General features: G+C 44.5%; 3 non-coding genes across 3 annotated transcripts; 1 reads left to right on the forward strand and 2 right to left on the reverse strand.

Annotated features, from left to right (window-relative positions):
* Positions 1 to 1084: 1084 nt before the first annotated feature.
* Trnat-cgu lies at positions 1085 to 1159 on the reverse strand. Its single transcript has one exon. It is a non-coding gene; the product is annotated as a tRNA-Thr (tRNA).
* Positions 1160 to 24867: 23708 nt separating this feature from the next.
* On the reverse strand, positions 24868 to 24940 carry Trnaa-agc. Its single transcript has one exon. It is a non-coding gene; the product is annotated as a tRNA-Ala (tRNA).
* Positions 24941 to 25106: 166 nt separating this feature from the next.
* On the forward strand, positions 25107 to 25179 carry Trnaa-agc. The gene has a single exon. It is a non-coding gene; the product is annotated as a tRNA-Ala (tRNA).
* The last annotated feature ends 477 nt before the right edge of the window (positions 25180 to 25656 follow it).

The raw sequence follows: 25656 nt of genomic DNA on the forward strand, positions 1-25656 counted from the left end.
CATTGAACAGAGATTATGCTGAAAAAGAGAGTGAATAATAGGGTCTAATGAATTCTGAATGAAACCAACCTGCTTTCAGAAAAAAAGTGTGCTGCAGTCCCTCGTAAATCTAAAGATTACGGAATATCGCGGTTATCTAAACCGTGGAAGTAGCGTGCGTTCATCTGCCGTTAGAAGAGAAGAATGTGGGGCAGGCGTGCCGACTGCATACAAACAGCACGGGCGTGCCGCGGCAGCGCGCCGTTTGATCCTGCGCGGCGCCCGTTGCTGAGCCTGGAGATCAGACAAAGGACTTATCTGGCGCCCGCGGCACACCGCGTCGCTTTCTTTGTGGCAGCGCGCCGCGCCGCCAATACCAGCCGCCTTCTGCTGCCACAAAGCGGGCGCCACTGCCGTGGACTCCGGCACAAGCCCACAGTTACCGGGGTCTTCTCCAGCCGCACATCTCTGGCCCCACTTCTGCATCTGCCGGGCCGTTATAACTAAAGTACAGCTACTCACAGATGTCCTATGTGGGCCGTAACTATCGTACCACAACGAAATTTGGTGGATATTCTAATGCATTAATGAGGATCAAATTTACACCGGAAAAAATTAGTTTCATTTTTGGCCACCAAGTTCAAATTTGGCGCTGTGAATGCAAGACAGGGGTATAGAAATATTTACGTATGCAGTGGATCAGGAAAGGGACGTGGGTATAAAAGGTCGAACGAGTGAGAAAAGCTTAAATGTTGATTGTATTATTAACCGCCGCTTACACAATTTGTTCTACATGTGCACCGGAGACGTTGACGAAATGCTGTAAAGCGAAAGGTTTGAACCTGGTGGCCAAAACTCAAACTATTTTTTTCCAGCATAAATCAGTTCTTCGTTAACGCATTAGCATATCTACCAAGTTTCGCTGTCCTACGATAATTATAGCCCACATTGGACTCGTGAGTAGCTGCACTTAAATTATTGTAAGCATCTGATGCATCTACATGACTACTCTGCAAATCGCACTGAAGTGTACCGGGTTATATACTTATATGGATATTGTGTCTGTTCTTCCGGACATGTCCGAACGGGGACAGGTGGAAATGTGTGCCCCGACCGGGACTCGAACCCGGGATCTCCTGCTTACGTGGCAGACGCTCTATCCATCTGAGCCACCGAGGGCACAGAGGATAGCGCGACTGCAGGGACTATCTCGCGCACGCCTCCCGCGAGGCCCACATTCTCACCTTGAATGTCGACACACTACATTCGTAGTGTCCCACCCCAACACACACCTTACTCGTGGAAGACATTCTTACTAAATCCCGGAAGAGTTCGGGGAATATGTGTGCATCCGCACACCATATCCATATAAGTATATAGTTCTGGCAACACCGGCCATGACTTCCTTCTTCTGTGCGAATGCACGCATATTTCCCGAGCTCTTACGGGACTTTGTAAGAATTTCTTCCACGAGTAATGAGTGTGTTGGGGTGGGACACCATGAAGGTAGTGTGTGGACATACAAGGTGAGAATATGGGTCTCCCAGGAGGCTTACGTGAGATAGTCCCTGCAGTCGCTCTATTCTCTGCGCCCTCGGTCGCTCAGATGGATAGAGCGTCCACCATGTCAGCAGGAGATCCCGGGTTCGAGTCCCGGTCGGGGCACACATTTTCACCTGTCCCCGTTGATATAATATATCAACGCCCGTTAGCAGCTGAAGGTATTAATATAGTTCTAATTACTTTCAGGTTATTCCTCCATCGTCCCTGTCTCGCATAGCGCGTGCTAAAAATGAATACGTAATTTTTTATGCACCAGATTTTATTTCTATTATTTTATTACGATCATTTTTTCTCCCTGCGCGTGTGCAAGTCAACGAAACATTTTTACATTCGAATGATGAAGTTCATGATTGATATTTTGTGCAAAAATCTCGCAGCAACGAAAAACCCCTTTGCTTTAATGACTGGCACTCCAGCTCACTTGTCATACCCACGACACGCCTTCCCTATTTCGTGATAACACAAAACAAGCTGCTTTTCGATGTTCTACTAGGTACGTTCCCTCTCTTTATTAAGTGTCCTGCCAATAAAACGCCTTACTCGGCACATTTTCTATGTTGTGGTTCCAGTTTAAGTTCTTCGTAACTGTTATCCCTAGCTACTTAACGGGATCGACATAATTTAAATTTGTGTGACGTACGGTATCTCTTACCCGAATTTTATTGGATTTTTTTAGTACTTGTGTACTTTTTATTCTTTAGGCTTAATGTCACTTTTCGCAGCATACAGATATCTTGTCTAAATCATTGTGCGTTTGATTTTGATCATCTGAGGGCTTTCCTAGACACTAAACGAGAGCATTATCTGAAAACAATCTAAGAGGGCTGCTCTCATTGTTGTCTCCTAAATTGTTTACAAAGATTAAGAACATCAGACGGCTATAACACCTGCTTTTGGAACCACAAATATCACATCTGTTTCGCTATATGACTTCCTGTTAAGTAATACAAACTGTGAACTTCCTGACAGCGTTCTCACGCAAAAGCGCTTCCTAAAAGCTCAGTATACGGTAATTTTCATTGCTTCAGTATAGTTAAAGCAGTACGTCATCTTCGCTTATACTGCTGTGCTCGTTCCCGATTTTGGCATCATTTTAATAAGTGGAGATATTTAGAGCAGCTTTCATTATAAGACACCTCCCAGACCATCCGTAGCTATCATTCCGTAAGTTTCAGTAAGCATTAAATCTTCCACTTTTTCTCCAGAGTAGAGATTTTAGAGCTTGTTAAGTAGGCCCATGCTATAGGAACAATCTCTTTCATTAGTATTCAGAACATCGGATCCCGTGTTAGAATCGAGAAACTGCTTAAATATTCAACCAAAATATTCAGAATTGGCAGCCGAAGATTTCTGGTATAAGGACACCCTCGTTCTGCCAACGGACTTGTGAAAGGGGGTGGTGGAGCGGACAGAGTTTCGGGGCACCCTTTTGCCCTTGGCGTGGAAAACTGTCCCTAAAAGATGTAAGCATCAGCAATGATCAGTGACTTTGAGTTGCAGAAGGCAATGGAAGCCACTGCATTAGAGGCACATTCTGTATACCCAGAGATAACGTCACCCGTAACTGAAAATGTATCATGTTGACCACTCCACTGGCAAAAGATTCTGATTTCCCCCCTCCCCCCCCCACTCAAATCTCCGGGAGGGGATTGCCACAGTGGAGCTGACTGTGAGAAAAAGACTGAATAACGAATAATAGTGTGACGTTCTGTGTGTCTAAATGTAGCATAGAGACTAGAAAATCTGAAAATGGAAATGGAAAGGCTCGGTCTGTATAGGGGGAAAGGGGGGGGGGATGGGGTGTCAATTTAGTGAAATGGAAAAAAGATACGGATTTACGATCAGACTAATATAGGGTAATATCAACAGCAGCAGAAAAGTGGTGTAACAGGAGCAGAATACGTTGTGAATTTGGAGGTGGGGGTAGAGAGGCAGTTACTCTGAACAGTTCAGTGATAGGGCTGTTCTCATCAGAATCGATAGAATACCATCGCCAGGAACAATAGTTTAGGTGTAAGTTATATGTCGACGTCACAAGCAGAATATGAACAGGTAGAGAAAGTGTATGTGGATATTTATTATGTAAAGGGAGATGATAATCTAATTGTCATGGGGGGTTGGAACGAGATAGAAGAGGAAGGAACAGGGGGCAGAGTTGTAGATGAATATGGGTTTGGTATTGACAGTGAGAGAGGAGAAAGGCTTACTGAGTTCTATTACAAACTGCAGTAATATATCGAACAAATTACTGAGAGCATAGGGTGCAAAATGGCTCTGAGCACTATGGGACTTAACTTCTGTGGTCATCAGTCCCCTAGAACTTAGAACTACTTAAACCTAACTAACCTAAGGACATCACACACATCCATGCCCGAGGCAGGATTCGAACCTGCGACCGTAGCAGCCCCGCGGTTCCGGACTGCGCGCCTAGAACCACTAACCACCGCGGCCGGCATAGGATGCAAGTGTCACTCTGAGAGAAAGAGGTTGCCACAAGAGGGGAATTGGTGGCGGCCACACCAAACCAGTCAGAAGAGGGGTAATTGAAAAAAAAGGTAATTCACTAAGAGTCTAAGCGAATTGATCGTGATAGTTACTTCTATCTAATCGACAGCCTTTTCACAATACCAAATTTTGTAGCAATCGATACTGTAAAACGCAAATGAGTCTGTAAAAAACTTGGAGTTACGGTACTTTACATAACACTTTTAACTTCTGTTGCTCACTTGCAGCACACTTGAAGAAAACTGAATTCATGAGTTAGGAAGTTTATGGAATCTGATGGATGTTGGAAACATTAGTGATTAGGGGAGGTCGTTTTGGGGTCGTTTTTTAACATGATTGGGGAAGTGACTATACCAAAGTCAGCCACTTGAGCTTCGCTTGATTTCGTTAATCCATTTATGAATATTCTTCAGAAACAAACAATTCATATTTTTAAGAATTACTTGATAAGGTTCAAATGGCTCTGAGCACTATGGGACTCAACTGCTGAGGTCATCAGTCCCCTAGAACGTAGAACTACTTAAACCTAACTAACCTAAGGACATCACACACATCCATGCCCGAGGCAGGATTCGAACCTGCGACCGTAGCGGTCTCGCGGTTCCAGACTGTAGCGCCTAGAACCGCACGCCCACCCCGGCCGGCACTTGATAAGGCGTGGAAAGTAAACACTAACTAAGTAATTCATCGAATGTTTGAAATTGAGAATCAGTCTAAGACTTCTACTATTGAAATTTCACAGTAAAATACGCTGGCAGTCAAATGCCTTATTTATGGGCAACTATCTATCAGGAAAGTTGGACAGCATCTTCATTAATCGTCTGGAAAACAAATTGTTTAAAGGAATCCTAGAAGTCAGGCCACACGGAGATACATAAACTGGCTGACAACAATAATAAACACCAACAATGGAATCACTTTCACCACTCTTCCTGATTGCTAAAAATTAGTTGGCACCTAATTTGCATTTTCACGTCTTTCAGTAACGACAATGGTGTTAAATAGTTCAACATTGTCACCGGAGCACTAGGGCCCCACAACGCTGCGGTGGCACGGCATCTCTGCTGGCATAGCTGCCAGACACTACGCATGGGACTCGATGGAGCCTCCCACGTCTCGCAAATCTACCTGAGCCTGGCAGCACAGCAGCTTCCCTGAGGTTCTGCAGGCAGGCCTGCCCTGACAGCACTACCAGTCGAATGCACAGTGGCTTACGGACACCCCACACCAGCATGCCAGCAGTCTCACCATGCACGACCTGGCACTCACTCGTACGTAGTTTTCTTCGAATTCCAAGTGTGTGCTGTGGATTGCTTGGACATCGAATTTGAGGTACTTCATCTCATTACTATTCAAACCACAAACTGAAAAAAGTTTTGAAAACGAATTCTAGAAATTTTCGGAAGTCAAAATGGAGCCGGGAGTTTCAAAAACATTTTATTTTACTTCATTTTAGTGAACGTAAATATTTTACACCATAAAGGGATCATGTTTAACAGAGCACACTACAAGTCTGTCTCCGATCGCAAGCGCACATCTTCTTCCTGTGCCTTAATATCTAACGCGTTCGTTATTGGTTAAGAAGAGGAAGAATCTCAGGAGTTCTTTTAGTCATGAACTGCACTGCGGGAAATCCGTAGTCAGGATCAGGTGCATCCATAAGGAAAAGAAAGTAAATATTTTTCAGTCATGTGTCAATTCTCCAGGCCTTTAACAGAATAAGAGAAGATGCGCACAAAGACGAAAAAACTCCCGTACCTGGTGCAGCTGCATTATCAAAAAATTTTAAAAAACTGCAGAAAGAAGATAACGATGACTCGTTAATTATGGTACTTAATGCGAGTATACAGCCAAGAGAATTACGCGGTGGACAGAAGAGAGCAAAGACAAAATGTTTGTATCTTCTGAACCCACTCCAAAATATTCCCAAAGAAAAGAACATTTCTACCAAAAATTAGAATAACGGCCGTCGTAAATGAAGCCCAGTTCGAAGAGTATGCCCCAGGACTTAACAGTAAGATTCAAACTACTTATAAAACCGCACTATGGCCGGCCGGTATGGCCGTGCGGTTAAAGGCGCTTCAGTCTGGAACCGCGTGACCGCTACGGTCGCAGGTTCGAATCCTGCCTCGGGCATGGATATGTGTGATGTCCTTAGGTTAGTTAGGTTTAAGTAGTTCTAAGTTCTAGGGGACTGATGACCACAAAAGTTAAGCCCCATAGTGCTCAGAGCCATTTGAACCATTTTTGAACCGCACTATCAAGGCAATTGGCAGTTGGGGAGTGCAGAGATCATCGTCCCTCAGTTTCCTCATAACCTGTTCCTGGTGTTCCAATCCAGTTACAGGAACTTCACATTACAGATAAAGCATATTACAGTCTGGGATGCAAAAGTTTATCTCAAAACCTACTTCCAGACCGAAATAGCACAGCTTCGTCTCCTGCTGCAGTCAGTGTTGCTAATGGGCCCTATACAGGAGATGTCGGAGAACTATATTAAGAAATAACATATGTAAACAAATGAGGCAGGTCTCCTACTTTTTATGTCAAATATTTGTAGTATAAAACTTGAGTTTATAATGAAGTGCGCTTGACATAAAAACTGAAAAATCGCTTACATCTATACGTTACCGTTAACTAAATTGTAAAAAAATCACTTCAAACAACAAATAATTACCTTCTGATAATACATTAATGTAACAAAAACCGTTTCTTCTTGCTACAAAGCTTTCATTAAAACAGTGTCCTTTTTCTTCAGTTCATCTTGGCAGATCTCCAATAACCCGTCGATTGAACATACTGACATTCTCACGTAACTGAAAAATTTATCATACTAGTTTCTAAAATCATTGTACAGTGTGAAGTAACACGTTCATATCACAATCAGCAACGAAGGAATGTACCCAGATCTACTTATTTTTCTGAACTCTCTTTTTATTTCGGAATCGCACACAAAGCTTAACTATTAACTCTTCTACAACCATTTTGATACTGACCTTAAGCGGAAGAAATTTCTTTGGCTTGTCTTCTGGCGTCTCGTACTGGCAGACCGGAGCTCTGCCAGAGGACCTGGAGTGGCGTCCCAGTGCAGTAGGGATTTAACAACGACGTTGAGCACATGTTATCAGCGGCAGCCAAACTTTATCTGTAGAAGGAAGGTACACTATCTGATCAAAAGTATCCGGACACTCTCAAAAACATATGTTTTTCATATTAGGTGCATCGTGATACCACCTACTGCCAGGTACTCCATATCAGCAACCTCAGTAGTCATTAGACATTGTGACAGCAGAATGGGGCGCTCCGTAGAACTCACGGACTTCGAAAGTGGTCAAGTGATTGGGTGTCACTTGTGTCATTACGCGAGATTTCCACACTCCTAAGCATCCCTAGGCCCACTGTTTCTGACGTGATAGTGATGTGGAAACGTGATGGGACACGTACAGCACAAAAGCGCACAGGCCGACCTCGTCAATTGACTGACAGAGACCGTCGACAGTTGAAGAGGTTCATAATGTGTAGTAGGCAGACATCTATCCAGATCATCACACAGAAATTCCAAACTGCATCAGGATCCACTGCAGATACTATGACAGTTAGGCGGGAGGTGAGGAAACTTGGATTTCATGGTCGAGCGGCTGCTCATAAGCCACACACCACGCCGGTAAGTGCCAAACGACGCCTCGCTTGGTGTAACGAGCGTAAACATTGGACCACTGAACAGTGGAAAAACGTTGTGTGGAGTGACGAACCACGGTACACAATGTGGCGATCCGATGGCAGGGTGTGGTTATGGCGACTGCCCGGTGAACGTCATCTGCCAGCGTTATCTGCCAACAGCAAAATTCTGAGGCGGTGGTGTTATGGTGCGGTCGTGTTTTTCATGGAGGGGGCTTGCACCCCTTGTTGTTTTCCGTGGCACTATCACAGCACAGGGCTACATTCATGTTTTAAGCACCTTCTTGCTTCCCTATGTTCAAGAGCAATTCGGGTATGGCGATTGCATCTTTCAAAACTATCGAGCACCTGTTCATAATTCACGGCCTGTGGTGGTGTGGTTACACGACAATAACATCCCTGTCATGGATTGGCCTACGTAGAGTCCTGACCTGAATCCTATAGAACACCTTTGTGATGTTTTCTAACGCGAACTTCGTGCCAGGTCTCACCGATCGATATTGATACCTCTCCTCAGTGCACCACTCAGTGAAGAATGGGCTGCCATTCCCCAAGAAACCTTCCAGCACCTAGTTGAACGTATGCCTTCGAGAGTGGCAGCTGTCATCAAGGCTAAGGGTGGGCGAACACCATATTGAATTTCAGCATTACCGATGGAGGTCACCATGAACTATTAAGTCATTTTCAGTCAGGTGTCTGGATACTTTCTACTACATAGTGTATTCCTGACTCACCTCTCGGAGTCAGGTGAAAATTACTTCTTTCTCTTCGGGTTTCATGGACTCGGAAATCTGGCTATCGACGGCACTTGCGATAACCTGTTGCAAGTACCCCAGGCCGCTAGCCGCTCTGGGTAAGGTAGTGGCTAGCTCGTCATCAGTGGTGTCAACGACGGAGAGGGTCACAATAATATAATTTCATTAATTTTGAAATCTGTGTTGGCGTAGGAGAATGCATACTGGTTCCACGATAAGCGATGCCTGATTCATATGGTCTCTATCAGTCCTACGTCCGACCGTACATTCCTGAAACGCAGGAGATGACTTCGAAAAGTATTAGCGATAAACAGGGCAACTATGCCAATTTGTTGCTCCACAAGCAAAGAAATGGGAATACTACAACTTGCTTTTTAGATACCGGATTGGAACAAAGTGAGTGAAAAAACGACGGGCATAATTAAAAGCCGTTTCAGAGCAAACACTGACACAGTCTTTCCCTCACACAAGGCTCGTGAATAAAATCTTGTAACACAATCTTACATGTCACCAGACAGCAATTCGACTTCCATTTTCCGGCGAAATATGTACTGTTGAGTTTACTTAATGTGGTCGTCTGTGAGTCCGAGAAAATAAATATGAATGATCTAACAACAAGTACCCAAGTTACCCCGTGCGTTTCCACTGGAACGAGAACGGAGACAATATGGTCAGGAACGTTTATGAGGAGTGTGTGGTAATTCAGAGTGCGTTTCCACTACACGATTTTACGTCACGCGTTAGAAGAATGCGTGCGTGCCGGTGGGAGAATGCTGGAGTAACGAACCAACAATCTACCCCAGTTGAAACCCACCACTTAGCAATCACAACCATGATCCCGAACACTCAAACGGATAAAAGTGGTGCTAACAAAACTAAGAAAAGGGCAACGCCCTATCAAATACACCCATCTCCTCCAGGGAGCAGATGCTCCGGTTTCTGGTGTTTGAGACGTGCCGACAACAGTGCGCCACATCTTGACTGATTGCGTTCTGTATTCAGAAAAACAAAACATTTGTCTGCTTAGTGACTAATCGTGTACTTTAATGGATAATATGTTGAGTGTGCAAAATTTTTCCAGTTCTGTGCGTGTTATAGACTCCCACAGCGCGGCCATAAAGCTTTGTGCACACTAACTGTACAATGCGTGGCTACTTGCAAAAATTTGCTTCCTCCGGCAGTTGTTTGCGAAGTGAGCGAGCTTGGTAACGCTATGAATATTTCCTCGCTCTTATAAATTTATTCTGGCGAATGTTCTGACTAGCTCTGTGGTGATTGTTCAGATTCGAACGGAAATAAAATGGTTGGATTGTTTAAATTCAGAACCGGAGTAATGAAATGTGTGGCGAGGGCCTGCCGTCGGGTAGACCGTTCGCCTGGTGCAAGTCTTTCGATTTGACGCCACTTGGGAGACTTGCGCGTCAATGGGGATGAAATAAGATTCCGTTACTCGCCAGCTCCATTGTCACGGTGGTGTTTGAAAGGGACTGCTTTGGGCTCCAAACACAATGTTGCAATTTCCGTCCAGTCTTTGCCTTTCGTGTAGTAGTACTCTCACAGTCCAACCTGTGAAGGCATTATACACTGATGACTTTCTTGCTCGTAGCAGACAGGTAGCGTGTTTTCCGACTCCTCGTCGCAATATCACCTCGTCTTCTGCTCAAAAAATTGGTTCAAATGTCTCTAAGCTCTATGGGACTTAACATCTGAGGTCATCAGTCCCCTAGACTTAGAACTATTTAAACCCAACTAACCTAAGGACATCACACACATCCATGCCCGAGACAGGATTCGAACCTGCGACCGTAGCAGCAGCGGCGTTCCGGACTGAAGCGCCTAGAACCGCTCGGCCACAGCGGTCGGCTCGTCGTCTGCTAACTCCACTTGAGCTGTACCACTTAACCGACTTAACAGGCGCTCCTTCTCAATGTACAAACATATGGTTCAACCAGAAAAATATTTCATTGTGTTTCAGAGCAGCAGTTTAATTCATTCTCTCAATGACGTGCCAACCATGTGTCAGGATTTCTTTTGACGTGAAGACGTTTATTCGCTCGTTGCCCAAACTTCCTTGTGATAAAATACTGTTAGATTTGAGTCACTAATAATTACGAGACTAATAACGCATGAACAATAGCTGAGATCGCAATGGATACGCCATGTCTGTACGTGTTTGTCGCGCGGTTGTTGTTTTGGGTGTGACATCATCGTACCAGTGTAGGGGCATATGCGCGATTGTTACCATTGTGTAAGGTTATAAACTGGTGTAGCGTGGAAATGCGTTTATGACATTGATTCGGGTGTTATTGTGAAGCACTCGCGGAGCACTACTAGGGCCCAATGTGAGGCAACAAAAATATTCGCCGAAATGTAAGTGAAAAACGGTATAAAATTGAAAATTACAAATCATGAATTACGTTGTCTCATATGACTCGAGATACAGTGGGAATTATAGAAAACGCTAGGCACAGGAAAGCTCGCGTCAAAAAAAGTGTCCAAAAAGCATAAAAAGTCCAGTGCTAAGCGAATGCGAAATATGCGGCAGCGTCGAAAAGGAAACGAAAAATGGTGCAAAGCGATTACGTAGCTGGACTATCGGGCACACAGCAACCAGCGACAGTCCAAACCTCTACAGATTACGTGCAGGCATCTTTGGAAGGCAATACTGTGTGTGACCATTGCATTTCAGAGACTGACTGGTAAATTATGTATTGATACGAAAACTTTTTATGGTTTTATCTCGGCGCTTCCACCAAAAGTCTATGGTGCGGACGCGAACTGCGCGCACAGAAGTCTTTTTTATACTTTCACTTGTTTTACACTTTCCTTTTGTAAGAGCTTTAAACAGGACCACACATGTAATTGTGTGTATGTCTCTCACAGCAAACATTATTTAATCATACGTGTGCGACAGCAAGTACCGTATGGGCGCTAATAAACCATATAAACGCAAACCAATTCACTCAGTCGAGGTACAGTGGGATGATGTAATTTGGTTGTCGCCTGTGGCCCAGCCACCAACCACATAGTGCTCTACCGCGGGTTGTCGCCCTTCCAGTACGCTAGCAGCCTATCCGCGGGAGATCACACTTCATTGGTCCCCACAGTACCAAGTGGTGCCTCGTTCGCTGTCTGCAATGCTGCTATCGTCGATACTATCTCTTTTCCGTGATTCATATGCCATCACCACACTTTTCCGGTGTTTTTCCCCTCGGTGGCTTTGTAGGACGCTGGCCGGTCACTCTATAGCAGATCGTCATTGGGAGTTAACAGCTCAGAGTTCGCTGGGCTTAACGCAAACCATGCAAACAGTCCCTCAGTCAGAGCTCCATTCATCGAGCTCGCAGGACAATCTGGGCTTTAGGCCAGTCAGTCAGAGCCCACTGCCTCGCGTACTGTGTTCAGATCACCGAGTAGGACTGACCAGTATACTTTACTCAGTGACCATAACTGACATAAAAAGTGGCTTGTACATTCCAAGAAACTGCTATTGTGTATTCTGTCATTCTCATATCAGATTTAGACGATTTTTAATAGGGTTATTCTCAAGCTGCTTTATGTTGAACTTGTTTGATGTGTTGCGTTAATAAAGTTCCATTCTGCTTTGGCTACCTGGGCCATTCATAAGTAATGTGAAACATCCAAGGCAGAATTTAACATCATACATCACCGATCTCTCCCTTCACTTGAGACTGAGAAGCCGGTTTCAGGTCCCTAGGATTGAGATTACGAAACAATCGAATCTTCTGTCACAACTGATTGTGCGTAGCATAACATATAGGTTACTCGAAAAAATACTGACCCAAAAATTTTTGTAAGACTCAAGTGGAACTGACACTTGTTAATAAACACAAGAGTTGCCCATCACTGAAAATGTTGGTCACCGTGACTTCGAAACAACTATCAGTTTATGCATGCGCATCTCCCGCGAGCTGTTGTGTCTGAATTAAAATGTGGAGAAGAACTTTCACGTGTTGAGTCTTGATGGCGGTTTCTGCGTGAAATGAAATTAGGACTTTTGGAGCCTCAGTTTTTTTTCTTTCTTCCGATAATAGACTATAGCTGTCTCATGTAACTTCTTTATCTACTTATCTGCTAAATGTGGTATGTGTGTCACCACGTTCTTTGATTCAACCTCCATGTAAATATTTGAAGATTTTTCCCTCTTCATTCGTATCGCTGTAATTAACGTATGCATACAATTTGAAAAACCGTGTTCCGTAAAAATACTGAAATCTTGAAATAGTATTTGTAGAACTGGTTCATTCATAGTGAACGTTGGTTTTTACTGATGTAAAACCTGGAGGCAAGCCTTTCCACAACGAAACCCGCATTGGGGGAATTGGAAAGGTGGTTTTTCGTTTAATACCACAGGGAGTCTTTGTGGCACAATCAGTCGCTGACTAGCGTGCAAATTGTCCACATCTCGTATGTTGAAGGGGACAATAAAAGCAGCGAGATTGAGTAATAATGCCGCTGATGTATGAGTACTGGCTAATTATTCATTTATTGGTTGGCTTTGGATCGCAATAACTAAGGCCAAGCACCCAATTGTCAGAGCTTTATGCATCAAGAGCGACGAGTACGTTTGCCGCCGGACGTGGCCGCCACCTACAATTCAAGTAAACGTTTAGCATTGTAATTGTTTGCATGGACCAGATATTTGCCTTATATCTTCGAGAACGTTGAATCACTCCTTAGTCATTTTACCCAGACGGGGTCCTTTTCCTAGCGATGCGATGCATCCGAGTGTCCTGTTTGATTGAACTGCAACGTAATTCTTGTTTCAACTGTTTTCGTTAATTTTTGTGGACAAGTAAATTCCATAAGCGTTCAGTTTTGGAATTCTCCATGTAAAATTTCAAAGGTGAACAGTTACAGTTCTGCAGCAGCTTAGATCCAAAGAAAAGATCTAATTAGTTGACTTAAAAGTCGTTCTTACTAAAATCTCTGTTGTGTTAAAAGTAAAACAGTGATCATCATTAGTGGTTACTGGAAATTGCAGTTTAAGGACCAAATGAAGTGAATGCCTGCTTCATGCGTTAATAAAAGTGTTTAATTTTCGTTTATTTGTGTTTAAAAGTGTTTTCATATTGTGTCTCACCAGAAGTGTTCTGTCCTGATCTCAGTCAACTGATAGAATAGTTTCTGGGTTCCCATGCTAAATGTTGAGTCAGTATTAGAATCATTGTCATAGTGAAAGTACTTATGAATTGCGTCTATCATTTTAATTGGTTTTTGTTATTTAAAGATTAACTGGCTACAACTGTTCAGATTATAACAGATTCACGGACCCAACGTTTCACATGTGCTCTACTTAAACAATATTTGTTAGTCCTATCTGCAAGACAAATTTTTGTACCAAGTAAAGTCAGATACAGTATTTAATTTTCCTAATGAACGGTATTATCACTTGGTAACACCTTGCCTAATTAGCTGGCGACCGTTACCTTTTAAGTAAATTACAGTTTACTTTAAGACAGCCATAACCTTGATTTGAATCCGCGACTTCAATATTGCCCCCTGTCAAGGCGTAATATTTTGGATAACGAAACTTAGTACCTTAACCATCAGTACACAATCACAGTCACTTTTATATTTCTTTCGCAGGAGTGACATTATCACCTAACTGCTCAGGTAGCAGTGGCCGGCAGGGTTATAAGGTCTGGTTCAGCGCGTCAAGGTATTTGAACACACAGAATATACGCCACTATGCACCAGAAAGTACCTATCAGTACTCCGAAGAGGCATATATAAAATCAAGATCGATGTTTGGTACCCAATGCCCGGCGTCCGCATCGTAACACGATCCTTTCACCATACTGTTCATGCTAACCAGTATCTCCAGAAATTGTTTAATCCATATGCAAATCAGCTAATAGAAGATGGGCGCCTGTGTGGATGTTTTCAGCAAGACGGAGCAACAGCACACACCGCCTTGACAACGTTGTCACCAGTGCACGGGAGAGGACAATCAGCATAGGCAGTGCAGTGTCCTGGCCATCTCGATTACGTGCTCCCTCTGTGAATTTTACATGTGGGTCAACGGGAATATCAGGCGTACTCAAACACCCCTCCGACTCTGGAAGCGCTACGGCAGAACACTAACGATATTGCTGCTACTTCTCAGGCAGAACTACCACGCACGTCTCACAGTTTTATAAATCGAGCACATTGCTACATCTACTTCAACGGTGGCCGTTTCCAGCATCTTCTGTAGTGATAAAATTCTCTCGAGCTTCTAGCCTAGCCGCGTCAAGCGGTTTAAAATCCACGAGCTTTCGGCGGAATACCCCTCGACTATTGTCAAGCGTTGAGTGTCTTTTGGATGCTGCTGCCGTTCTTATGTAGCCGTACCGCCTTCTGTGAGGTCGCTGGTGCTCGTCCGGGGCCATCGATATAAACAGGCCCTGCAATTGACATCATACTAGTAGGCTTGTCCGCTGCACTTCGTGAACGCTTGGCTCCATGAAGAGCCAATGGGAAACGAATATTTAATTGGAAAGGTACCCACCAAAGGTCTTCGTGGACCTGGTGCTCACTCCATCGCCATATGAGGTAATGCTTTCGTTGCGCGTCCGCCGCGACCGCTTCGAGCTACCCATGGCCGAATCCCTAGCTGTGCTCAGCTGTCGTCCGCCAGCTTTATCGAGGATGCTTCCACAAATTATTATCTCTATCGCTTTTCTAATTACACTATCCGAGAAAATAATAATCCGTGTGATAACAGATATCTCGTCGAATGCAACACTATGTCCATTTTCCAGAGCATGCTCCTATACCGCCGATTTCTCAGGGTACCGAAGGCGAAAACATCTATCGTGTTCCACACAGCCCTGTTCAATAGCACGAACAGTCTGTCCGACCTAAAGCTGTCCACGCCCACACGATATTTTATATACCCCTGAAGTTCTAAAGCATACATTGTCTTCCCCAAACTTCATGAGTTGTCGAATTTTTATCGGAGTCCTGAAGATCGAATCGATGTTACGCTTCTTTAGGAGCCGGCTAATCTTTCGCGTTACTGAGCCTCTTTACGGCGAAAACACACGTTCTTTCGAGAACTGCTCAGGGTCATTCTGCTTCCGTGTTTTCGGAAAGATGGCTTACGAAAACTGGCAGTAGCCGTAGCCGTTTTCCTTGTATACTTTCCTGAAGTGGCTCAGTTCCTTCGCCAGGAACATTACCTTATATGGCGCTGAATCGAGCACCGGTGAATCACAGAAGACAGCGCGGCAGTACAAGGACGGTAACAGTAATCAAAAAACAGTCATCACTTGACAGTGGCAGAGGAGCACTCGGCCGAAACATCATTGATTTCTGAAGCGGCAGGTTTCAGTACGTATCGCCCCGAAACCATGCATTCGTGTATCTTCTGTGATGTTAACTAGCAAGGTTCAATACAGCTTCAGTCTGATTGTACACTACTGGCCATTAAAATTGCTACACCACGAAGATGACGTGCTACAGACGCGAAATTTAACCGACAAGGAGAAGATGCTGTGATATGCAAATGATTAGCTTTTCAGAACAATCACACAAGGTTGGAGCCGGTGACGACACCTACAACGTGCTGAAATGAGGAAAATGTTCAACCGATACACAAACAGCAGTTGATCGGCGTTGCCTGGTGAAACGTTGTTGTGATGCCTCGTGTAAGGAGGAGAAATGCGTACCATCACGTTCCCGACTTTGATACAGGTCGGATTGTAGCCCATGGCGATGCGGTTTATCGTATCGCGACATTGCTGCTCGCGTTGGTCGAGATCCAATGACTGTTGGCAGAATATGGAATCGGTGGGTTCAGGAGGGTAATACGGAACGCCGTGCTGGATCCCAACGGCCTCGTATCACTAGCAGTCGAGATGACTGGCATCTTATCCGCATGGCTGTAACGGATCGTGCAACCACGTCTCGATCCCTGAGTCAACAGATGGGGACGTTTGCAAGACAACAACCATCTGCACGAACAGTTCGACAACGTTTGCAGCAGCATGGACTATCAGCTCGGAGACCATGGCTGCGGGTACCCTTGACGCTGCATCACAGACAGGAGCTCCTGCGATGGTGTACTCAACGACGAACCTGGGTGCACGAATGGTAAAAAGTCTTTTTTTTCGGACGAATCCAGGTTCTTTTTACAGCATCATGATGTTCGCATCCGTGTTTGGCGACATCGCGGTGAACGCACATTGGAAGCGTGTATTCGTCATCGCCATACTGGCGTATCACCCGGCGTGATGGTATGGGGTGCCATTGGTTACACGTCTCGGTCACCTCTTGTTCGCATTGACGGCACTTCGACCACTGGACGTTACGTTTCAGATGTGTTACGACCCGTGGCTCTACCCTTCATTCGATCCCTGCGAAACCCTACATTTCAGCAGGCTAATGCACGACCGCATGTTGCAGGTCCTGTACGGGCCTTTCTGGATACAGAAAATGGTCGACTGCTGCCTTGGCCAGCACATTCTACAGATCTCTCACCAACTGAAAACGTCGGGTCAATGGTGGCTGAGCAACTGGCTCGTCGCAATACGCCAGTCACTACTCTTGATGAACCGTGGTATCGTGTTGAAGCTGCATGGGCAACTGTACCTGTACACGCCATGCGAGCTCTGTTTGACTCAATGCCAAGGCGTGTCAAGGCCCTTATTACGGCCAGAGGTGGTTGTTCTGGATACTGATTTCTCAGGATCTATGCACCCAAACTGCGTGAAAATGTAATCACATGTCAGTTCTAGTATAATATATTTGTCCAATGATTACCCGTTTATCATCTGCATTTCTTCTTGGTGTAGCAATTTTAATGGCGAGTAGTGTATTTTCTGGGACAGTGCTATTTTGCACAACATGCCCTAGTTTACGGCAACGGAAACGCGGTGATGGGCCGGCAGATGTTCCTTTGCGGTGACTGTATGGCGGTGCAGGGCGTGTCGTGGCGGCAGCTGGCGCTTCCTCAGCACTGTGTGCTGTGCTCTGTGTGCTGTGTGCTGCCGTGTCGCGATCCCCGCCGCTGCCGGCTGCGAGTCACGTTGCGACAAGCCCCACGGCCCCGCCCCCGCCCCCGCCCCCGCCCACGCCCACGCCCCAGAGGCTGTGATTGTTCGCCACCACAACACACACAGGTCGGCTCCGCTCGCAGGCACAGCAAACGCCTCGCCAATCCCGCGCCTCGCCTCCGTGTCGTCGGCACGTCTCCCGTCTCTACTGTGCACCCCGCATCCTCCTACCTCTCTCTGGAGTCTTCACATACACATTGCAGCTCAAAAGAAACTGGTATAGGCATACGTATCCAAATACAAAGATATGTAAACACGCAGAATACGCCACTGCGGTCGGCAACGCCTGTATAAGACAATAAGTGTCTGACGCAGTTGTTAGATCGGTTACTGCTGCTACAAAGGCACGTTATCAAGATTTAAGTGCGTTTCAACGTGTTGCTATAGTCGGCACACGAGAGATGGGACACAGCATCTGCGAAGTAGTGGGAATTTTCCCTTAAGACTATTTCACGAGTGTACCGTGATTATTAAGAATCCGCTAAATCATTAAATCTCCGACATCGTCCGGCCGGAAAAAAAATCCTGCAAGAACGGGGTCAATGACGACTGGAATGAATCGTTTAACGTGACAGAAGTGCAGCCCTTCGCAAATTGCTGCAGATTTCAATTCTGGGCCATCAACAAGTGTCAGCGTGCGAACCAGTCACCGAAATATCATCATTATGGGCTTTCGGAGCCGAAGACCTACTCGTGTACACTTGATGACTGCACGACACAAAGCTTTACACTTCGCCTAGGCCCGTCAACACCGACATTGGACTGTTGATGAGTGGAAACATGTTGCCTGGTCTGACGAGTCTCATTTCAAATTGTATCGATCGGACGGACGTGTACGGGTATGGAGACTATTCAGGGGACTATTCAGGCTGGTGGATGATCTGTAATGGTGCGGGGCGTGTGCCGTTGGAGTGATATGGGTGGGACTCTTGATACGTCTACATACGACTCTGACAGTTGACAAGTACGTAAGCATCCTGCCTGATCACCTGCATCAATTCGTGTCCATTGTGCATTCCGACGGATTTGGGCAATTCCAACAGGACAATGAGACGCCGCACACTTCTATAATTGCTGCAGAGTGGCTCCAGAAACACTCTTCTGAGTTTAAACACTTCCGCCGGCCACCAAACTCTCCACGCATGAACATTATTGAGCATATCTGGGATGCTTTGCACCCGTCGTACTCTTACGGATTTATGGGCAGCCCTGCAGGATTCATGGTGCCAATTCCCTCCAGCACTACTTGAGATATTAGTCGTGTCCATGCCACGTCGTGTTGCGGCACTTCTGCTTACTCGCATGGGCCTTGCACGATATTAGGCGGGTGTACTAGTTTCTCTGGCTCTTCAGTGTATAAATGCTCTAACGGACCTGAATCATACAGTTTGTTAACACAGCTGCTCCTAGAGCTTCAGAAGTAAGATGATTATTTGGCAAACAATGTGACGAAAACATCTGTCTACATTTTCTATGCTGAGGTTGACAAATTATTATATCGCTGATAGCGGGTCCCTCCGCAGAACTGCAAGGCACAAAGCACGCTTTAAGCAACATTATATCATGAAAGTCGAGACTACGTCCGCTGAAACTGTGTATTTACGTGCAGCAGTGTGCTTCTTTTAAACCGTTTTTGGCCAATATCGGTAGTAAAGCCACTCTTAATATTATATTTCCATGTAAAAAGTCATATGACGTCCAGTCAAAACCAGGCTATGTAATAGTGCGACGTACCCCGTCAATCAAAAAGTCTCGATGCTGGGTCAACAAAAAACAGAAAAAGTTAAGTGTATGGTTTGAATACTTCAAGGGCTTTACATGTTCTCCTTTGACTTCAGTACAATTCACAGAACGTTCGTATATGTGGAACTATGTGGAAATGTCAGAAAAGTCCTTTTTTGGAATGTTGTTCAATTTACGCGTCACATTCGCAGCTTCTTTGGTCTTGGCGAATCATCAGAGACCCCCTCTGCAGTTTGTCGTTTTGTGGCAGGATCGTATTTTTAACACCAAGTCTGATCACCCGTGATGATTGCTTCCAGAAAAAAATTGCCCACTTTTTCATTTCAATCAAGTCGCGGTAAACGTCAGCGTGTCGTCTGATAAACATCTGTTGTTTATAGTCGTTAGTTCAAGCTGCCACCGTACTTACTGCGCTGGCGCCGCTTTTAAGCCAGGAATAAAACATAAAACCCGTCTCCACATTTTTTTTTTTTTTTTTTTATGAACTGTGTATCATACATCATACATTCTCCACATATGTGAGCTTAAGTCCTGCAAAACTCTGCACGAACAAATAGTCAGCAACAAGTGAAAACATTTTTATCGATTGTGTGGCACGTCTCAAGATAAAATGCCCTGATTACTGTTTCGATCTCAGCTTTAATTGGTACCCCGAAAAATTGAAGTTAAGTAATTATATGTAAACGTTCTTCATGACAATTCTCGGCCGCACTCTGCAGGACAATGAAGATGGGAAGTGTTTGATCACCCACAATACAGCCTGTAGTTGGCTGGTCCTGAGTTTCACATGGACTGCTGGCTATGTGTCTATGAAGATAACATTTTGGCACAGATAATGAGCTACAGACGAGCATAGAGAATTGGCGGAAACAAAGGCGACTGTCTTCCATGAGGAGGCGTACAAGAGACACTAACCAACACCATCTGTGCAAAATTTCATCGGATTTTAACAGTGGTTTCCATTTCGCAACGCTACGTACTAGAGCCGCCACTCCGACTTAGACAACTGTCGTAGCGCAACCGATCGGAACTTGCTTTCCGAATAGCCCCCTTTACATTATACTGTGTGTCCCGGCCAGCCAACCGGATACCCGGCCTTCTTTGGTGAAATCTGTTGGGTGTAGCCACTGCCCGTAGCGACGACGTCTGCAGATGCCAAACTGTGAGTTCACCGTCTGGGGGCGTAGCTCAGATGGTAGAGCGCTCGCTTAGCATATGAGAGGTACCGGCATCGATACCCGGCGCCTCCAGGAATCTTCTTTTTTATCGAAATTTTTATTGCCTACGATATCTCTAATTTCAGTGACTATAAGGAATTGTTAGTTTATCTTAAACTAAACTTGTTGTCAACTAGTGAATCGCGCCCAGGTGTCCTAAGGGGTCCATTGATAAGCTGGACGGCGTGGCAGGTCGCCTGCAACACTCATACGACGATCACGGCACGTTACTCTTTTCAGTTCTGAGTGCACATTGAACACGTGTAGATGCCTAGAAAACAGTGTTCAAATGGTTCAAATGGCACTGAGCACTATGGGACTTAACATCTTAGGTCATCAGTCTCCTAGAACTTAGAACTACTTAAACCTAACTAACCTAAGGACATCACACACATCCATGCCCGAGGCAGGATTCGAACCTGCGACCGTAGCAGTCCCGCAGAAAACAGTGTCTCCCATCAAGTATGAGAGCCTGGTGAGAGATTTGTCCTGGTGTCGTGCCATCCACATAACATAACCGTCATGCGATCTACAGTCTTAGTACACACTGAATACTACGCCACTAGAGAAGCCAAAACGAAACGGTTACCCGTTGATCAAGCGCAATTTTGGTTTTTGTTTTAGCTCGTCTATCGGTATGCTACGTCAACGCAAGACTAGAGACATGGACATACACGCAGACCAAAAATCGATTGTGTATGTGACAATTACAGTGTTGTAATATTCCTTGGAATATATTCAGGAACTCGTCAATTCGAACGTAGCTAAAAATTTGCATGTAAAAAAACAAACACCGTCAATGTGTTGTACGTTGTGTAGAATGACAAACAAGTCGATTTTCACGAGGGAATCCCTGTCTACAAATTCCTAGTTTCGTCGGCTGCCTCAAGTTTGAAAACGGTGGCTTGAAATCTTTTTCAGATCGTGTTTGGTCCGCCAGTCAGGTATGCAACCGACTAGTCACCAATGCAAAGTGAACGCACGGATTGCGCCTAAGAAGCATCGTCCCAACACGTTTCCGGGCACCCGGGCATAGGTTCTGCTTTGAAATAAAATCATTTGCCGCCATTCTCAACATGGTAAACGTTGCACATGTAGGGACTATGCATTCACTTTACTCATATGACTAATATTTTGCGTAGTTAATTCGCATAACCAAACACATTCCGAAGGAACGTTCACCCAACGGTCCTCAAATTTTTCGATACTTCACAGGGAGGAAACTACGTATTTCTGGAGAGAGGTTACCTCTTTTACCAGATTGCCGTCCAGTTCAACACACCAAGCGTTTTATGTGTAATTTTATAGGCCATGTATAGTCGAAATTAGCCGACAGTGATGTGCATAGGTACTGTTTTATGCAAATATACAGTCTTGGCGCAAATAATGTCGTCTTTCAAGGAATATGAGGAAACAAATCTCCAGGAATTAATTACTAAAACATAAACTGAGCCGAAACTGCTATATCTAGAACTACTTGCAAACCAACATAAAAACGTCGTAGTATCCGTGATGAAAGTGACGCTTAAAAATAAAAATGTCTACATGCTTCAACTTATTGAAGATGCAACATAATGAATCAAACCGAAACAGATATATGGCAAAACTTACATTGTATTTATTTAGCAATCCTTAAATATAACCTGAAAATCAGTAATACAACAAAAATTTATGTCAGGTAAACACAACAAGAGAAAGAAAGCTTTTATGTTGTACAGAATTTGTGTGAATTCCTAAGGGACCAAACTGCTGAGGTCATCGGTCCCTAGACTTACAAACTACTTTAAACTGACTTAAACTAACGTACGCTAAGGACAACACACACCCATGCCCGAGGGAGGAGTGAACCTCCGGCGGGATTACACTTTACAGAGAAATTATGGTTATATGAATCATCTATTCTTTCTCTGACTTGTCAAGCCACTACTCTCGGGCAACTCTTGGGAGATCTGCAGATTAACATTTAATCAATGCAGTGTACGTCCACGAGTTTCTCGAAGTTAGTAGATTAATTTAGTTCATTACGTGGTCCCTGGTTCGTATGTACGATAGAGCGTAATAGCATGAACGACCCACAAGAAAATTCCGGATCCACTAAATTTAAACGCATAGCCAACTCAGCCACCAGAGCATCATAGTAATGTATTTCTTTCATATCAAACATTAAGCCACTGTTCCACATCGATAGCGCGAATCCAGTGCAATTTGCGAAATACCTTCTACTTTTTTAAGAGAACGTACGCAGTAACTACACATTCACGCCTAACGCGAGACTAACCGCAATCTCCGTTTTGCAAGACGGGGACCCCACGCATCGACACATTGTATGCCGCAAAGAAAGAGTTTCATTGGAATTATACACGGCTGTACCCTACATAATGTTTCATGATCATGGCAAGCGATCCTTCAATCGAATTAATTGATAGCAAATCTTTATGGATCATTTTGCCATCCGAAGAATCATACGTGGCTTTGAGTAATTCGTTCTTTAGTGTTGCTCTGTTAACGGGGCGGGACAGAAGGCGTTTTGCGTGTTATTGTCAGTCGCTCTGTAGCGTGTGTGAGTGACACAGTGTCTCATTAGTAATAGTATACATTCATATCGACAAACTTCCCTTAAAAACAATAACACACTAGCAGCGCGGGGTAGCCGCGCAGTCTAAGGGCGCCTTGTCACGGTTCGTACGGCTCCCACCGGCGGAGTTTCGAGTCCTCCCTCGGGCATGGATGTGGGTGTTCTCCTTAGCGTAAGTTAGTCTCAGAAAGATTAAATAGTGTGGAAACTTAGGGACCGATGACTTCAGCAGTTTGGTCCCATAAGATCTTACTACAAAAACGAAAAAGAATAACAGACTGCAACAGCATTAGACTACGTTTAACGTTATTCAGTGCAGATTCTTTTGGAAAGGCTTGTTCCAATTCAATGTGAAATAAAACAGCTGTAGAAAAAAATAAAAATTCTACAGCTGATTTCTGGAAGTGACTCTGTGTCCAAACGTAAGGACCTACTCGAAACAAAACAGACTTTTCCGTGTGAACCCTTTTTTATGGTCTGTTATTATGAGTTCATTAATGAATGACAGTGTCCACTCATACCTTAACACGAGAGACCATCTCAAGATTTCTCGAGATGTATATTATTACTTTCGTCTAAAAACTGAGACTGCACGCTTGTAAAAGCAAAATTATGCATTTCTCGGAACTTGCTGGATCCTACAGCGACATCACCAACACCAATGATTATAATGCCACTGGTTGCAGTTGCTTCCCAAATATTCTCTGTTTTATCAAGCATCCGAAATAAATAATTTCAATTTTTATACTAAACTATCCCTTACTCTTACGTAAATAGTCTCCGTGATGGCCGGCTGCTGTGGCCGAGCGGTTCTAGGCGCTTCAGTCTTGAACCGCGCTGCTGCTACGGTCGCAGGCTAGAATCCTGCCTCGGGCATGGATGTGTGTGATGTCCTTAGGTTGGTTAGGTTTAAGTAGTTCTAAGTTTAGGGGACTGATGACCTCAATGACCTCAGATGTAAAAGTCCCATTTTTTTTTTTTTTTGTAACGTAATAAACTTTTATTTACAAATTAACAAATACATTGCTTGATCAATGGCACGTTTAGGTTTTACACATACAGTAATCGTACCTTTTCTTTTCCTGTAGTCTTTCTTGTATTTTCTTTATGATTTAGTTCTCTCTATTAAGCAAATTTTGTTTCTAAGTATGTACTTTTTATTTTATTATTTTTGATTTTTATATTTGTCTGTTTTCTAGTCTTCTTTTCAGCTCAGTTATGTGTGCACTTATTAGTGCTGTATTTTTTTATGACTATTCAATGGCATTTAATGAGATTAATTTGGTTGGCGCCAAAAGGTGGCGTCCTTTAAATTTGGTTGAACCTATTGACTATGACATATTTCTATAGTACATTCAACAAAACAATGTATATACATATATATGGATAGTAAATTTAGGGAGAGTTATTCGATTGTGGTTGGTTGAGAGAGCGATTGGGAGGGAGGGAGGGAGAGAGAGAGATAGTGTGTGTGTGTGTGTGAGAGAGAGAGAGAGAGAGAGAGAGAGAGAGAGAGAGAGAGAGAAAGTGAGAGGAAATCATTTGATATATGCTAATAAATCATTGAGAATCGTCGTCTTGCATTTAGTCACAACTGTTTATGGTTTCCACGATTATTAAAATGAATGTTAGTTGAATTTGTGCAGTACTTACATAATCACCTCTTGGACACGCAAGAGGTCACCAATATTTAAGCACTTTCTCTAGTTGTGTGACGATGTGATTGCTGTATCGCGTTCTTAGAGCCATTTAAACCATCTCCGTGATGCAAAGGGAAAATAAAACAAAGCTGGAGGCGCCGGGTATCGATCCCGGTACCTCTCACATGCTAAGCGAGCGCTCTACCATCTGAGCTACGCCCCCAGTGTGGCAGCTAGTCCTCCTTTGCATTATACTGTATATCCCGGCCAGCCAACCGGTTACCTGGCCTCCTCTGGCGAAACCTGTTGGGTGTGGACACTGCCCGGAGGGCCAACGTCTGCAGTTGCCAAACTGTGAGACAGAAAGTGAGATCGTCGGTCCACTGTCTGGGGGCGTAGCTCAGATGGTAGAGCGCTCGCTTAGCATGTGAGAGGTACCGGGATCGATACCCGGCGCCTCCAGGAACTTTCTTTTTTCTGGAAATTTTTATTGCCTACGATATCTCCAATTTCAGTGACTATAAGGAATTGTTTGTTTATCTTAAACTTAACTTGTAGTCAACTAGTGACTCGCGTCCAGGTGTCGTAAAAGGGTCCATTTATAAGCCGGACGGTGTGGCAGGTCGCCTACAGCACTCATTCGCCGCACAGCGCCGCCTGGCTGTGTAGCCACTGCCGACCTTCTGCCCAGACTGTGTTAAGCGGACGGGCAGGTGGAATCCGTCGTGTGCGACTGCAGGTCGAACAGACGAAGCTCACAGCTACGCTGACGTGTGCATCTATGAGTGAGCAGAAGTGCTTCCCAGACAGTAACGACACGTTGCTTACCTAGTTGCAGCGTAAATCTCCAAGGAGTCGAAGGTTTATTCCTTCATAGTAGAAGACAGCAACCAGCTACTATTGATAATGCTGTTTGATTACGTGAATAGCGCCGTAACC

Source organism: Schistocerca piceifrons, chromosome 1 (genome assembly GCF_021461385.2).
Source record: "Schistocerca piceifrons isolate TAMUIC-IGC-003096 chromosome 1, iqSchPice1.1, whole genome shotgun sequence".
NCBI classification, from domain to species: Eukaryota; Metazoa; Arthropoda; class Insecta; order Orthoptera; family Acrididae; genus Schistocerca; species Schistocerca piceifrons.